Source organism: Lemur catta, chromosome 17, assembly GCF_020740605.2.
Source record: "Lemur catta isolate mLemCat1 chromosome 17, mLemCat1.pri, whole genome shotgun sequence".
NCBI classification, from domain to species: domain Eukaryota; kingdom Metazoa; phylum Chordata; class Mammalia; order Primates; family Lemuridae; genus Lemur; species Lemur catta.
This window is the reverse complement of record NC_059144.1, coordinates 24,740,054-24,753,339: the sequence shown is the minus strand read 5'-3', so window position 1 is coordinate 24,753,339 and position 13,286 is coordinate 24,740,054. Positions and strand designations below refer to the sequence as shown.

Sequence of the window (13,286 nt, the reverse complement as noted above, 5' to 3'; positions counted from 1 at the left end):
AACCAAGAGGCTCCATGTTCACAATTTCAGACAGATTGTGCCAGACTCAGGCGGGGAGCTCTCGCATCGCAGGCTGTGCCAAGACCATCCTGGAAGTCTCTGGGGAGGGGGGAGTGCTAAATAGATGCGGCCCCATCAGGAGCTCGCCAATTAGCAGTAACCTTTCACTGTGGTCCTGGGCCCGGTCCCGAGGGAATGGCTCCGATCACCTGGGTGACTCCTGCCTCGGCCCCGGCCTTTCGGAAAAGCTTTTCACCGCAGCCAGCCCTCCCCACCCCAGCAGCTAAGCGCCAGCAACAGCACCCGGGCTCTTTGTGTGTGGAGATGTACAGAAGAACAGGCACGAGGCCATGTGGAGGTGGCAGGGCTGGGTGAGCGAGGTGGCCATGCCCACCCCCCCCCCCCGCCTCTTATCAGGCTGGCATGAGTGCTGTCAGCTGGCCCGACAAGGTGTGCCCGAATCAAGACGGGGTCCTTCAACAGCAAACAGCTGCTGGGCTGACGCCTGCCCTCCCTCCAGCAGGGGAGACTCCAGGACAAGAGGCTGGGGAGCGAGACCAGGGCCTGGAGGGGACAGCTGGGTGCACACAGTTCTTGATTCACAGGCATGGGACGCACACAGACTCGGGGACACCCGGCTCTCAGCCGGCATCTCCCTAAGCGAGAATGTGAGGACTTCAGGGGGCTTCAAAGATCAAGGGCAAGCAGTACTAAGGGAATTTGGGGGAAAGGAGGCAGGCTTTTCTCTAAAAGTGCCCAAAAGACACATCTCCAAGAGAATTCTTCCCCAAAGGACCCCAACTCAAGGATGTCAGCAGCGAGTGGGCGTCATCTGTCCCTTCTGTGCTGTCTCTGCAGCACCTAGAGCAGCACCGGACGTGTAATAGGTGCTCAGTAAACTACTACTGGATGACCCATTGGCTCTAAGTGGCAGCTGGGCAAGCCAGCTTGGCCACACTCTGCACTGGTTTGAGTACGGCCTCATCATTTAAGTGGCTGCGTGACCCTGGGGAGTTGTTTTGCTTCAAGCCTCAGGCCCTTTATCTCTAAAATGGGGATAACAGAAGCACCTTTCCCATAAGCTACTGCGGGGAATAAATGGGATCTGTGTGTGACACTTGTCACGGAGCCTACAGGGACTGCTCAATAAATACTGTTGTTACGAAGTGCTTTGCAGTTTGCCAAGCTTCCTCCAGGTATGACAGAGCCCAGTGTCGTGACAACCCTGGGAGGCTGTTAGAGTCAGGACCTGCCTGTGGTGTGGTGGCTGGGAAGTGGCAGAGCTGGCTTCAGACCTTGGACTTTGTAGTCCGAGTAGAATACTGGCCGTGCTGGCATGGGACGCCCGCTCACAACATATTCTGCCCACAGACAAGTTTGAGTTTTATCCGGCAGCTTTCTCGACGTGCCACGAAGGGCCAGCAGGGCTGTCTCATTGCCAGCAGCCCACTTGAGAGCAGAGAGCAGATGGGGAAAGAAGGGCAGCTTGGGCATCTGGGATGTGGAGTACCAAGCCCTAGAGCTAGCGGGCAGCGTCCCTGGGAGGTGACCTCACCAGCCCTGATCAGTCTCTCTCGCCAATGGCTTCCTTCCTGGTCAGGATCCATTTCAGTGGGGACTTCTCAGAGTGTGTGTGTGTGTGTGTGTGTGTGTGTGTGTGTGTGGACTTCTCAGAGTGTGTGTGTGTGTGTGTGTGTGTGTGTGTGTGTGTGTGTGTGTGTGTGTGTGTAACTGTAAAATAAGCCACTTAACTGGTCTGGCTTCCTTGCTGTGAGATTGTGGGCAAACTTCAATCTCCTCGAGCTTCACCTAGGAGATGAGCTATAAAATTCCATGACTTTTGTGTTTTCAAATTCTCAGGAGTTACTTTAAATCTTTCCTGGGGTTATCCCACCTCCTCTGAAGTCCTGGGCCATCTGTAAGTGCTCATTAAGGACTAATTTGTAACTACCCAGCAGTTTGGTGATCTTCGAATACTGCGAGGCGACAGGGTCAGGACGGGACAAATGTTATGATAGGTCGGTTATACTTCTAACCAGAGGTTTGCAATGGCAAAAATAAACAAAATGAACCTTAAGAATGAATGTAATTGGATGGTGGTTATACAGGTGTGTTCAGTTTATGAAACATCATTAAACTTGAACACTTACAATCTGTATACTTTGTTTTTAAACTTTAATTTAAAAAATGTTGGTTTTTTAAAAAGTATAATGAGGTAATTCCACCACATTTTGATAATAATCTGAATCCAGAGGCATAATGATGGGTTTAGCTGCTTAGAAGCGAATAGACCTCCCTGCTCATAAAATTGTTTCAGGCCAGAACACAGATATTTCTGGAAAAAGAAGGAGATATAATTTGGTGGGGAGGCATGGGGAAAGAAAACAATCCGATGAAGAGATAATATTTTAGACAGGTGAGATGGAAGCCCCCACAAGCTCAGTGACATTGGGCAGGACACGTCTCTTCTTTACCTCTTGAAACTCAGTTTCCTCATCTGTAAAATGGCCCTAAAAAGTTCTTAGATGTTCTAAGGATCAAGTATCTGGCACATACAGTCTTGGTAAAGGTTAATCTCTTTGCTGAGTTTGGACCTTTTGTGTTTAGGAATCTGCTTTTATCTCCTATCCCTCTGATCCATTCAGGTTACAACATAGGTCCCCCTTGGTAATATCTGCCATCAGAAGAGAGTCACAGTCTTATTTACTTCCTAAATAATATGCTAAGGCTGTCCCACAAACTTGGAATAAGCTTTCCTAAAGTCAAAGTGTAACTAACCGACCCAGATAAGACAGCAAAACACACTGCCTAGAGCCTGGCCTGCCTCTATCCCAGCCTCCCACCTCCAATCTTAGGCAGACTTGGGTAAACAACAGCTTTGCACCTGGTCCAATGTGACCATAAAATTATCCCAGAGAAATTCTTCAGGGAAGCAATTTTCAGTAGCTCCCTCTTTAAAAATTGATCGCTGTCTCCCCTGATGTTCAGACTTGGGTCCTGTAACTCTGCAGTCCCCAACCTTTTCGGCACCAGGGACTGGTTTCATGGAAGACAGTTTTTCCATGGACCAAGGGTGGGGGGTTGGGGGGTGGTTTGTGGGGGGGTAGGTGGTGCAGAGCTTCCCAATAGGCCACGGACTGGTACTGGGCCGTGGCTCCAGGGGTTGGGGACCACAGCTGTAACCCACTTATCTCTACGGCAGAGATTTACACAGGAAAGGAGAGGTCCTGTAGCAACCAGAATTCAAGCCATACAAGGTCTGCAGAGCCACACCTTGAGCTGTCCTCTGGTGAGCTGTGACCACCTGGACTCCAGTGTGCTACACCCTAAGGAAAGAACACCAGGATATCTGTGTGGCCTTCAAGGAGAGCCCTGAGAAGACAGTAACAAAGGGATCCGACAGTAGTCACATGCCACAGACAGCTCTGCCATCCCCTGCATCCATAGAGGTAATAACCTTCATGCTAAACGCTGCATGAGAGTCATGCCTGCCCTAGCTGAGAATCCAGACACAGTGCTACAAGGCGAGAGCCTCTAGTTAAGGGAGCCGAGAGCACCTTCCCAAAGCCTTGGGATGCCCCTGCCAACCCCCTTCTGCCCGGTACCTAAATTAGCTTAATCTAATCCATTGCCTTAAGCAAGCTGGGCGCTGGATTGACAAAGGAAGTTCACTTCATCTATAAGCTGGATCAAGAAGAGACCTAGAGTCTCCGGACTATTCCAGCTTCCTGCAAACACTTAGCAGGAGTGACGGAATGAAACCCTGCCACACCCCATGGGAAAAGCCATGAAAAACACATGGTCAGTTGTACAGGATCAACCTCTGAGGCCTTCCTGCATGCGGAGAACATTGCCATGGTAACACACTCTATCCACTCGAATCACCCAACCCTCAAACAGCCGGCCAGATCCAGGCCAACAAAACCAGGCATGGAAATGGTTTTAAAAATTTACGGAGCTAGTAACTTTTCTGGACATCACCAACTCCCTTAAAACTTGCCCATTTGGGTTCTAAGCTAAAAGCTGGGTTGCAAGTCATTGACAAAATTGCCAAATGTCTACTTAAATACTGCTGATATTTCAAAATATATAGAGCAATGGTCTTCGAAGTCTGGTCCCTAGACTAGCATCATCAGCATCACCTGGGAACTTATTCGAAAAGCAAAATTTCAGGCCCCACCTCAAACCTACCAAAGCTGATGCTCTGGAGGTTTTCACAGGCCCCCAGATGATTGTGATGCATGACAGAGTTTGAGAACTGCTGATTAGAATGTCTCCATGATTGAGCCAGGAAGGTAACTGTAGGCGAACTGGCATTGGCTCATTAAGTATAGACATGCTCTGTGCTTCCAGGCCTAACATATTAATATTTTCATCTCCAATGAAGGCCAGTTTTCCTAATGGTGGGAACAAAAGAATCTTATTGGGCAACATTAGTATAAATTCAAGACATCTTCCCAGAGACTTGTGGATTATGTATAGAAAGGGCAGGAGTGCCCAACGTCTTGACAAAGGATTTTAAGTTCTCCCTGGCAAAATTAATTAATACTTAAGCAGGGCATTCCTTCATAGGTCTTTAGTGGCTTCCTCAGTTTCCTCAAATTATCCGAATGCTCAGCACAAGAAGATTGCTATGTACAAGACTGCAGACCTAAGGGGGGATTGGCATGTCTTACCAGGCCATTAGGCAGGCTCCTGTCGGGGTGGCCTCATGAGCCACTGTCATCAGGAGTCATCCCTCAGGTAAGCTCCTGAATCGGACTGAATCTTGCCTGTCTCCCCACATAAGCCAATTAAATGGACCCCTGCCCTTGATGGCAAGTGAGGTCCAGTGGCTAATGGACTGCAGTACTGCCATCTCCATTAGAACTTCGAAGTCACCTGCTGGTAATAAGTTACATACTTATCAAGGTGGGATCACCGTTTTAGGCCACCAGGGTGCCATTTAGTGTACCGTCATCACTCCATTAGCGGAGTATGCCTTCCAGCAAGGACGAGACCATGGTTGAGAGGATGTGGCTAAATAGGTGGGGACATTTCTCAATTGGGTTCCCCCTATAGGAGAGGAATAAAGTCCTGAGGTGCATTTCAGATCCAGCTCTTGACAAGGCGTAAAAATCAACAAGACTGCGGTTAGAGGAGAAAGTCAACCGGCAGAGCCCACCCCAGGACAAACAACCTTTAGCTACACTTGTGTGGGAGCCTGGGACTTCAGGGGGCTAAATGCGCACAGGCCACTCCGCCCCTCCGAGGCCAGCGGGCCAAGTGGCTGAGATTACAGGCAAAAGCTGCCATGCTCCTCTCAACCTCTGCAACTGTGGCTGTTCCTTCTGTCCCCCAAACCCAGCTTTAATAAATTCAGCAAGGACTGGGGTTTTGGAGGTTTTTAAGGGGGTTCCTGCAAAGTCTCCCTCCAACTCCTGGTGGGGCTGAAAGAAGAACCAAGGGGGAGGAGTCAGCCCCCTGTAAAGAGGCCCCAGAGGAAAAGGAAAGAGGTGGAGAGGAAATTAAAAACCACACTAAACCAAGAGATCGAAAAGAAAAGAAAACCAGAATGAAGACCATCACCCAAACATCCAGAAATTCTCTCCTGAGAATTCCCAAGAGAAGCTGGTCATAATTTGTAAAGGGTGATTGGATAATTGAGGAGAGGGTACTGCTTAAATGGGACCAGGACAACATTTTAATCTCTCTCAGTTGTGAATACCACCTACAGTGGACCGGAAACCCAAACCCCTCCAAAATAAGGATTCACACCAAAATTTTAGGACCCATTGATCTCTGTAGGCCTGGATGGGGCAGTGGGATGAGACCATACTCCCTCCATAAATAAATAAATGCATAAACAAGGCACTGAGGACTCAGTGCAGCACCTGCCTCTTCTCCACCCTTGTGCACAATCTCCAACTGTTAGTGTGGAGCCGCCGCCACCACCGAGTCGCACCTGCCATCTGGAACAGGCCTCACATATTCCAAGACCTCCTTTCTGCTTCGCTGAACCTCCATCTTCTTCCAAATCACGCTGGGGACCGAAATGCACACCCCGGGCCACAGAGAGAGGTGCCTGGGATCAGTCCCCCAACGACAGTGCTACCTTTGAGGAATGCCATCTCTTCCAAGCAGCTCCAAATAGTTCTTTTTCTTTCTTTCTTTCTTTCTTTTTCCCCCTGGTTTTGTTAACTCTGGCATGTCTGGATGGGTGTGGAGGGAAGGGATGGGAAGCGATAGGGGTGCAGTGGGCCAAAGTGTGCCCCTGTTGGAAGGAGCGCGGCTGGGGAAATGCAAACCTGGTTGACAATGACCTGGTGTAAGGGATGGAGGGAAGGAGGCCCCCTCCAGCCTCCCTGGCAGACAGGACAGGATCCGGGCCTGGCTGAGAAATTCTGCCCTGGCCGGGCCAGGAGAGCGCTCTAGAGGTGAAGTCACAGGCCTGAAGATAATCCAGCCCTGACTCCAGGCAAGGGGCCATCCTGCCTGGACCTCAGTTTCCTCCAGTGTGAGGTGACACTATATGCACAATGGCTTTCTCCACCTCACAGGGCGGCTGTGGGAAACCAAATGATGCACAAATAGCACCCAGCTTCGAAGACACCCATGAAAGACCGCTGTCACCACTACTCCGGAGGGCTCCAGGACTCTGGGGACCCGCCTCCCTGGGCACTGCAGCCTAGGACAGGGAATCGGCGGGGCCACTGAAGGGGGAGGTTCTAGGCGGAAGGGGGCGGCCCTGAGCCAGATAGGCCCCGCGGGCGGGTCCCTCCAGGGCCGAGGCGGCGGCCAGGGCGCGCTAACGAGCCGGGGGCCCCAGGTGCGGGCCCCACCCCGGGCTGGGGGGGAGAGGTGGGGCTGGAGGGGGAGGGGAGCGGCCCGCGCGCTAATGACTGTTGACAGCGCGCGCTGGGGCCGGCCTGGCCGCGCGCGCCGCTGACAGCTGCTCGGGCGGGGGCAGGGCGCGGGCGGGGCTGGGGCTGCTCGCGCTCTCCCCTCGGCGCAGGCGCGTGCGCCAGGCCGGGAGGGGCGGGGAGGCGCGCGCGCGCCGGCCCGGGTTCGGAGGGCCTGCTGGAGCGGCTCGCGCGGGCTCCTCGCGGGCAGGCAGGTAATGAGAGTAACCATGGCAACCCACCAGAGGAAGTGTATTCTGCAGGAGACGTTAATCCCCTCTCCCCGGAGCTGGGACAGCCTGACTTTCCATTCTCACACAGTAATTAGATACCAGCTGTCAGTGCAGGGGGGACGGCTCCACGGCTGCAGCCCGGCTAGGGGGGGCGCACAAAGAGGGCGGGGGCACACGCAGGGAGGAGGGCGTTAAAGACACAGGGACGCTTTGCGGCGGTGGGCCGGGGCGGCCGCCTCCGCTGGTCTCCGGGCTCCGGGCGCGCGCCCGCTCACCTGGAGGCCCCGCCCGCGCGGGGCCCCGCCCACCCCACGCGCACCTGCTGCGCGCGCGCCCGCCGCCTTCGCGGTCCCCCTTCCGGCCCCGCCTCCCTACTCCTGGCGCACCTGTCCTGCTCCGCCCCCCGGGACGCTGCCCACCTGTCCTTTGTGCGGGGCGGTACCATTCGATCTTGCCAGCTCTCCTTCAGGGAGCGCCCGCTATGTGCCAGGCGCTGTGCCAAGCCTGAGCTCGTGTAATCCTCGCAGACCCTCTGCGGTAGGCGCCTCTGCTGTTCCCCGCCCAAGGCGCGGCGGGGTGTGGCCATTAGCCCAGGGTCACGCAGACTTGAGCCCCCATCCCGATGCCCATTTAACCACCGAGCTACGGCGCCTCCCCACCGCGTCCACATCCACATCCGTGACAGCCGCGCGGGCCTCCTAGCCACCCTGGGAGGCAAAACAATCACAATGGTGGCTGGCATCGTGGTGCACCTACTGTGTGCCAAGCATTCACTGCCTCACTTCACTTTCCCAACAGCCCTGGGAGATTTATTCCCCCCGTCTTAGGGGTGAGGAAACGGAGGCACAGAAAGCTGCAGCGACCTGCCCACAATCAGGAGGTACAGAGAGGCAGAGCTGGGATTCAAACCCAGGTAGTCAGACTCTAGGATCCCAACTACTGGGCTTTAATAACCCCACCCCTGGATTCGTGATGGCTGAAATCAGCCGGGTCTTTTCCTCCTTTCCACTGTTCAGCCCACCCAGGTCTTGTCCCAGCATCGGTGAGAAGCTGCTTCTCCTAGCTGTACCTAAGAAATCTAAGAAGTTTCCAGGCCTAAAGCCACTGCCCCACCCCTAATTTCTGTCAGGCCTCCTAGAAACCCTTGCTCTCGGTGCAGGCAGCGGCTTGGAAGTCATTCTAGGCCAACCTTTCCATCTCTCAGGTGGGGAAACCAAGACCACCAAGGTGAGAAGTTGGCCCAAGGAGGAGATGGCCTGGTAGAGCCCTCTGGGGGGAGTTCAGGTCCCTCAGGCCCAGCTCTTCCCCCTGCCCCCCCGCCCAACAGTCAAACCCCAGGTAGGGTGGGGGCAAACCAAGGAGGGGCAGGAAGTACCCAAGAAGCAGAGCCGGCTCTGTGTCCCCAGTGGCAGCGGGTGTCTGGGGCAGGAGGAGGCTATCTGATCCCTTCCCCACTGCCCCGGCCATGACCTCCTCCCTCCCTCCCTCCCTCCTCCCTCATGGCGGAGTAGCCAGCACCCTGGGCTGCAGCTGAGAACCCAGCGTTCCCCAACCCTGCCAGCATTCCAGTGGGAAGGAGGGGTGTTGGGGGCTTGGCCCAGAGCTTTAGGGACAGGGGCACCCCTGGGGCTGCCCCACCCTGCACGGGCCAAGGCCAGGCTGCCTCCAACCTCATTTTTTCCTGCCTCCGCTCTCTCCATCTCCCAGTAGCAGAGCTGCCTAAATTTGGCTCGAGGAGGGAATGGGGGAGGCAGCGGCAGGCGGGTGCTGTCAGAGGCCAGGGTGTAGCTCCCCGTCTAGCCGGCTGGCATTTTTGCTGTCTGGAGGAGGGCAGGGCCACCCCCCCTCAGCAGCCCTCTCCCTGAAAGGGAGATATTCGTACCTTCTGACATGCACTGAGTAATGTGCAAACGACATGCAAACCGAGCTTCAAATCAGCATCTCAGCCAGGGAACAGCTTGGGTGCTGCTTTTGGGATAAGAGCAGAAGGACCAGAGGCCCAGTGCCCAGGGGCTCCAGTGGGGGAGGAGGGGGAGTGCAGGGTATCCAGGGCTGAGTGTTGGGAGACTTAATTTCTAGCCAGCTGTGGGCCTTCATTCTAGTGGCTGGACCCTTTGGGTCACAGCCCAAGGGCAGGGCCATGGCTTTCTCTGCCTGCTCGGCATATGCTGGGCACACCCTGTCACATGGTTAAGCACGAGAGTCCTGCAGTCACCCTGCCCAGGTTTGAACCCTGGCTGTCACTAGCCAGCGGGGTGAATTCCTAACAGAGCACCCAGGCAACCAGCTAGTGGAAATGAGCATCCCTCCTAGGACAGCCACTTCCCTCCCCTAGAACCTGGGCACAGGGGAATGACCTGAAAGAACCTAGGCTCTGGAATCAGACCTGGATTCCGGGCCTGGCTCAGCAAGCGAGACTGAGTCTCATTCCCCTCATCTGGGAAATGGGTTCAGGACCTCAAGATCATCTGTGATGCCCATGTGATGGCCTTGTACACAGTGGACACAACACAAGTCTGCCCAGTGGCACAGCCTCATTGCTCTTTGCATTCATGTGACTGTCTCTGTCCCGTCCCCATCTCGCCTCTTCTCTTTGCTCTTCTGTCCTGGCTTTTGTCTTGTTTCTAGATAGTTGTGAATTTCTTGCAGTTTCTCCTCCCTGTCTCTCCACCTGTCTCGGTGATCATGGACAAGTCCCTGCCTTTCAGAGTCTCAGTCTGCACATCTGCTAAACGGGGGTATTGAGGGGTAGATGATGAGCCTGTCTGAGGGCTGGGGCCCAGTAGGCACTTGATGGGTGGCAGCTCTGCTCCACAAAGCCCCCCCGGCCCTCATCCCAAATGGCCAGGAGAAGTGGGCTGTGCCCTCAACTCTATCTGGTATGGGGTATTGGGGCCCCGCTTCTCAGTAACTCTGTTTAACCCCAGATAACTGCTCTCCTGCCCCTCGGCCAGGGCTGATACGAGCTGAATCCAACTTCCTGCCACCCAAAAGCCACTTCCTGCCAAACTTGAGCTGATACAAGAAGAACTTGTTTTCTGTGCACAGAGCAGTCCCTGGTGGGGCAGCCACAGACCTGCTCTGGGTGTGAACATTGTTTCCATTTGCCCATCTGCCTGGTGGGGCTGGGCAGGGAAGGCTGGGGACTCTGCCCCCTTCACCTCTGCACCTGCCTGTCCTGCCCTGAGGTAGCCTCCTGGCCTGCCAGCCATCCCAGGAATGGTGCCAAGTGTCCCTCTGGGCCCAGACAGATGTGTGTAGGCCATGATACACAGTCTGACACAGCCACACATAACACAGTCAGTCTGACAGAGCCCCTGAGGCCAACAGGCACTTGGGCAAGGACGCAGGGAGACAATGTGTGACTGTCACACACAGTTAAGGTCACAGTCACGTATGTGGACACAGCCTCACAGTCACATGCACAACCATATGTACTCATCAGACAGTCTCACACACAGTGACATGCAGGCACACGCAAGGCTGCACAGGCTGGAGGTCGTGCTCAGAGTCCCACACAATTACATACCGTCTCACACGTGCACACCCACAGGAATCCTCCACCCAGCTCCCCACGCTCGCCCAGCAGCCCCTCCACATGAATCACTGATTCAGCAAATACCCTTTGAGGATCTGCTCTGTGCAGACCTTGGGCTCACCGATAAGAATTACTAGAATATTGACAAATAGTTAGCTGACCTGTGCTGTTTCCCCAGTTTCCTCATCTATGAAATGGGGACAATAGCCCTACGCCATGGGGCTGTGGGAGGGTTAGAAGCTAACGCATGTGAGCCCCTGGTCCATGTTTGCCCATAGAGCACGTTGTCTAAGTTAGGCTGTCTTAGTTAGCCAGGAGCATCCTGTGTCCGGCCCCATGCTGAATATCTGACACACATCTTCCTGAGTCCTTGCCCAAACCCCCAGCAGCTGGGGTCATCATACCCATTTCACAGATGAGGAAAGTGAGGCTCAGAGAAGAGGCCCGCAGAGTCCACAGGGTGCCCTATTGACCTCATCTCCCCCTACACTCTCACTTTGCTGCTGCCGCCTGCCCCACTACCTACTCCACACACACACACACACACACACACACACTTTCCCTCTGCCTGGAACGCCGTCCCGCTGGCTTTTGGCATGGCCGGCTCCTCTGAGCTCCTTGCACAGCTCCCCCACAAAGCCCATGTCGGCCCTGGTTCATTGTCCTCAGAGCACTGGATTCAAGGGTCAAGAGTAAGGACCATTTTGTCCTGTTCTCTGGCACACAGTAGGTGCTAACTATTCAGAACTATAGGAATAAACAAGTGGCCTCGTCCGGAATTGAACTCAGAACACTCCAAAGCTGGAGCTCATTTCTATGCTACTGCCCTTCTCATACCACCAGCAGGCACGTAACATGTAAATGAATGAATGAGTGAATGAATGAAACCAAGATCTTAGGATCCCAGTCGAGTGCTCCCTGGGCCAACCTCCTTCATTCCTGGCAGGGTGGACATGAGCCAAGCTCCAGCCACCCTGGATGGTGGCGGGGCTGACGGGCCGCCTGAAGCCGGCTGTCAGGAGCTCGTCTGGCCACAGCCGCCAGCAGGGGAGACCAGCTGGCGGTGTACGTCCATCAGCCCAGCCCTGGAATCTGAGCTGCCCTCAGAGGCCCTGCTTCTCTTTGGGCCCCCACAAACTGGCCTTTGTTCCCCAGGCCGGCCAAGACCCGGCAGCTCGGGCTTTCTCTGCCCGCGGCACCCGCGCTGAGCTGGTGGGGTAAACGGGCCAGCCTCCCCTCTGTCCATGCCCAGGACGCCGCTTTAGGACTAAATGGAGATGTAATTTTCTATACAAATCCATGACAATTTAGATGGAGTGATTGTAATTGGCTTTTCAATGGGGGTTTTGTCCAGCGCTGGTGGCTAGAACTGGGTGGCCTGTTTGAGGCAGGCTCCATTTAAATGACAATAAAGCAATAATATTGAGGACTTGTACAGTGCCCAGTGCCCCTCCGGGCCTGAGTGGAGCCTCATGTTTATGGATCTGGTCCTTCCTGGGGGCTGTCTGGACAACCAGGTGGTGGGGGGCACTGAGCCTGGGAGAGGGGTGGCCACATCTTTGGGCTTCTGGACACAGGGCTTCAGAACGGCTGGGGCAGGGTCCCATGTCCACCGGCTTACCTGCTGCCTCGTTCATGACACACTCCCTGACTAGTGCCCCTGAGGGCTGCCTGCCGGTGCAGGTGTGGGGTGCCAGACGATGAGCCCCGCCCAGCAGGTCAGGGAGAGGGCCTCAACGCCCAGTGCGGCACGTTTCAGAACATGTCCAGGAGCCGGACAGCACGGGCTCAACTCCACTCCACTTCTGACTAGACTCCTGAGCTTCAGCAAGTTATTAACCTCTCTGTGCCTCAGTTTCCCCAGCCATAGAACAGAGTTGCAATAAGAGTTATTGCGAAGATGAAACACTGTAATAGCGCCGGGCATATGGAAGGTGCTAGATGTAAGTTATTGCTGTTATTCATTAAAAACCTCTTTAAACCTCCATTAGCTTCTCTTTAAAATGGGGCTTTTAGGAGAAGCAACCCCACAAAGTTGTGAGGATTTAAGGAGGACGCACGGAAGCGCTCAGCACGGAGTTGCCCTCACTCCCTGGGCCATGAGGAGCCCTCCATCCAGTGATAATTACCGTGGTAGGGAGCTTGCCATGGGAGGGAAGGATCTGGAGGGGCCTTGGGAACGGGGCAGGTGTGTGGCTGTGTGAAGGACGGCTTCGCAGAGGAGGGGACATCTGGGCTGGGCCTTGAAGGATGAGAGGCATTTTGCCAACAGAAAGGGCAATACCCGTGGCTGACGCTGTGGCTCCCGAGTCAATAGGCAGACTCCGTGGGGCTGCCTCCTGAACGAGTGACCTGTCCCTGGGACAAGGGCGTGGGGTCAGGAAGGCTCTGTAGGCCAAGGCGAGTGCACAGCAGGGAAGCTGTACTCCACGTGGCTGGAGGGACAGATGGGACAGGGGTGGTGGCTGTGTTCACAGTGAAATAGGCAGCCGCAGAGGGGCTCCAAGCAGGCGGGCAGCGCCATCCAGATGATACTTTTTACGGATCCCTCTGGCTGCTTGTGGGGAAGAGGGGGTGAGAGTGAAAGGGGCACGGGGAAGTGGTGGTGGGGGCAAGAAATATTACTGCTTGCTG

General features: G+C 54.8%; 1 protein-coding gene across 4 annotated transcripts in view; it reads right to left on the bottom strand.

The window, feature by feature from the left end:
• The window catches only part of NOL4L (nucleolar protein 4 like), a 120,464-nt gene that overhangs the window by 72,633 nt on the left and 34,545 nt on the right, over positions 1 to 13,286 (bottom strand). The window lies entirely within an intron of this gene.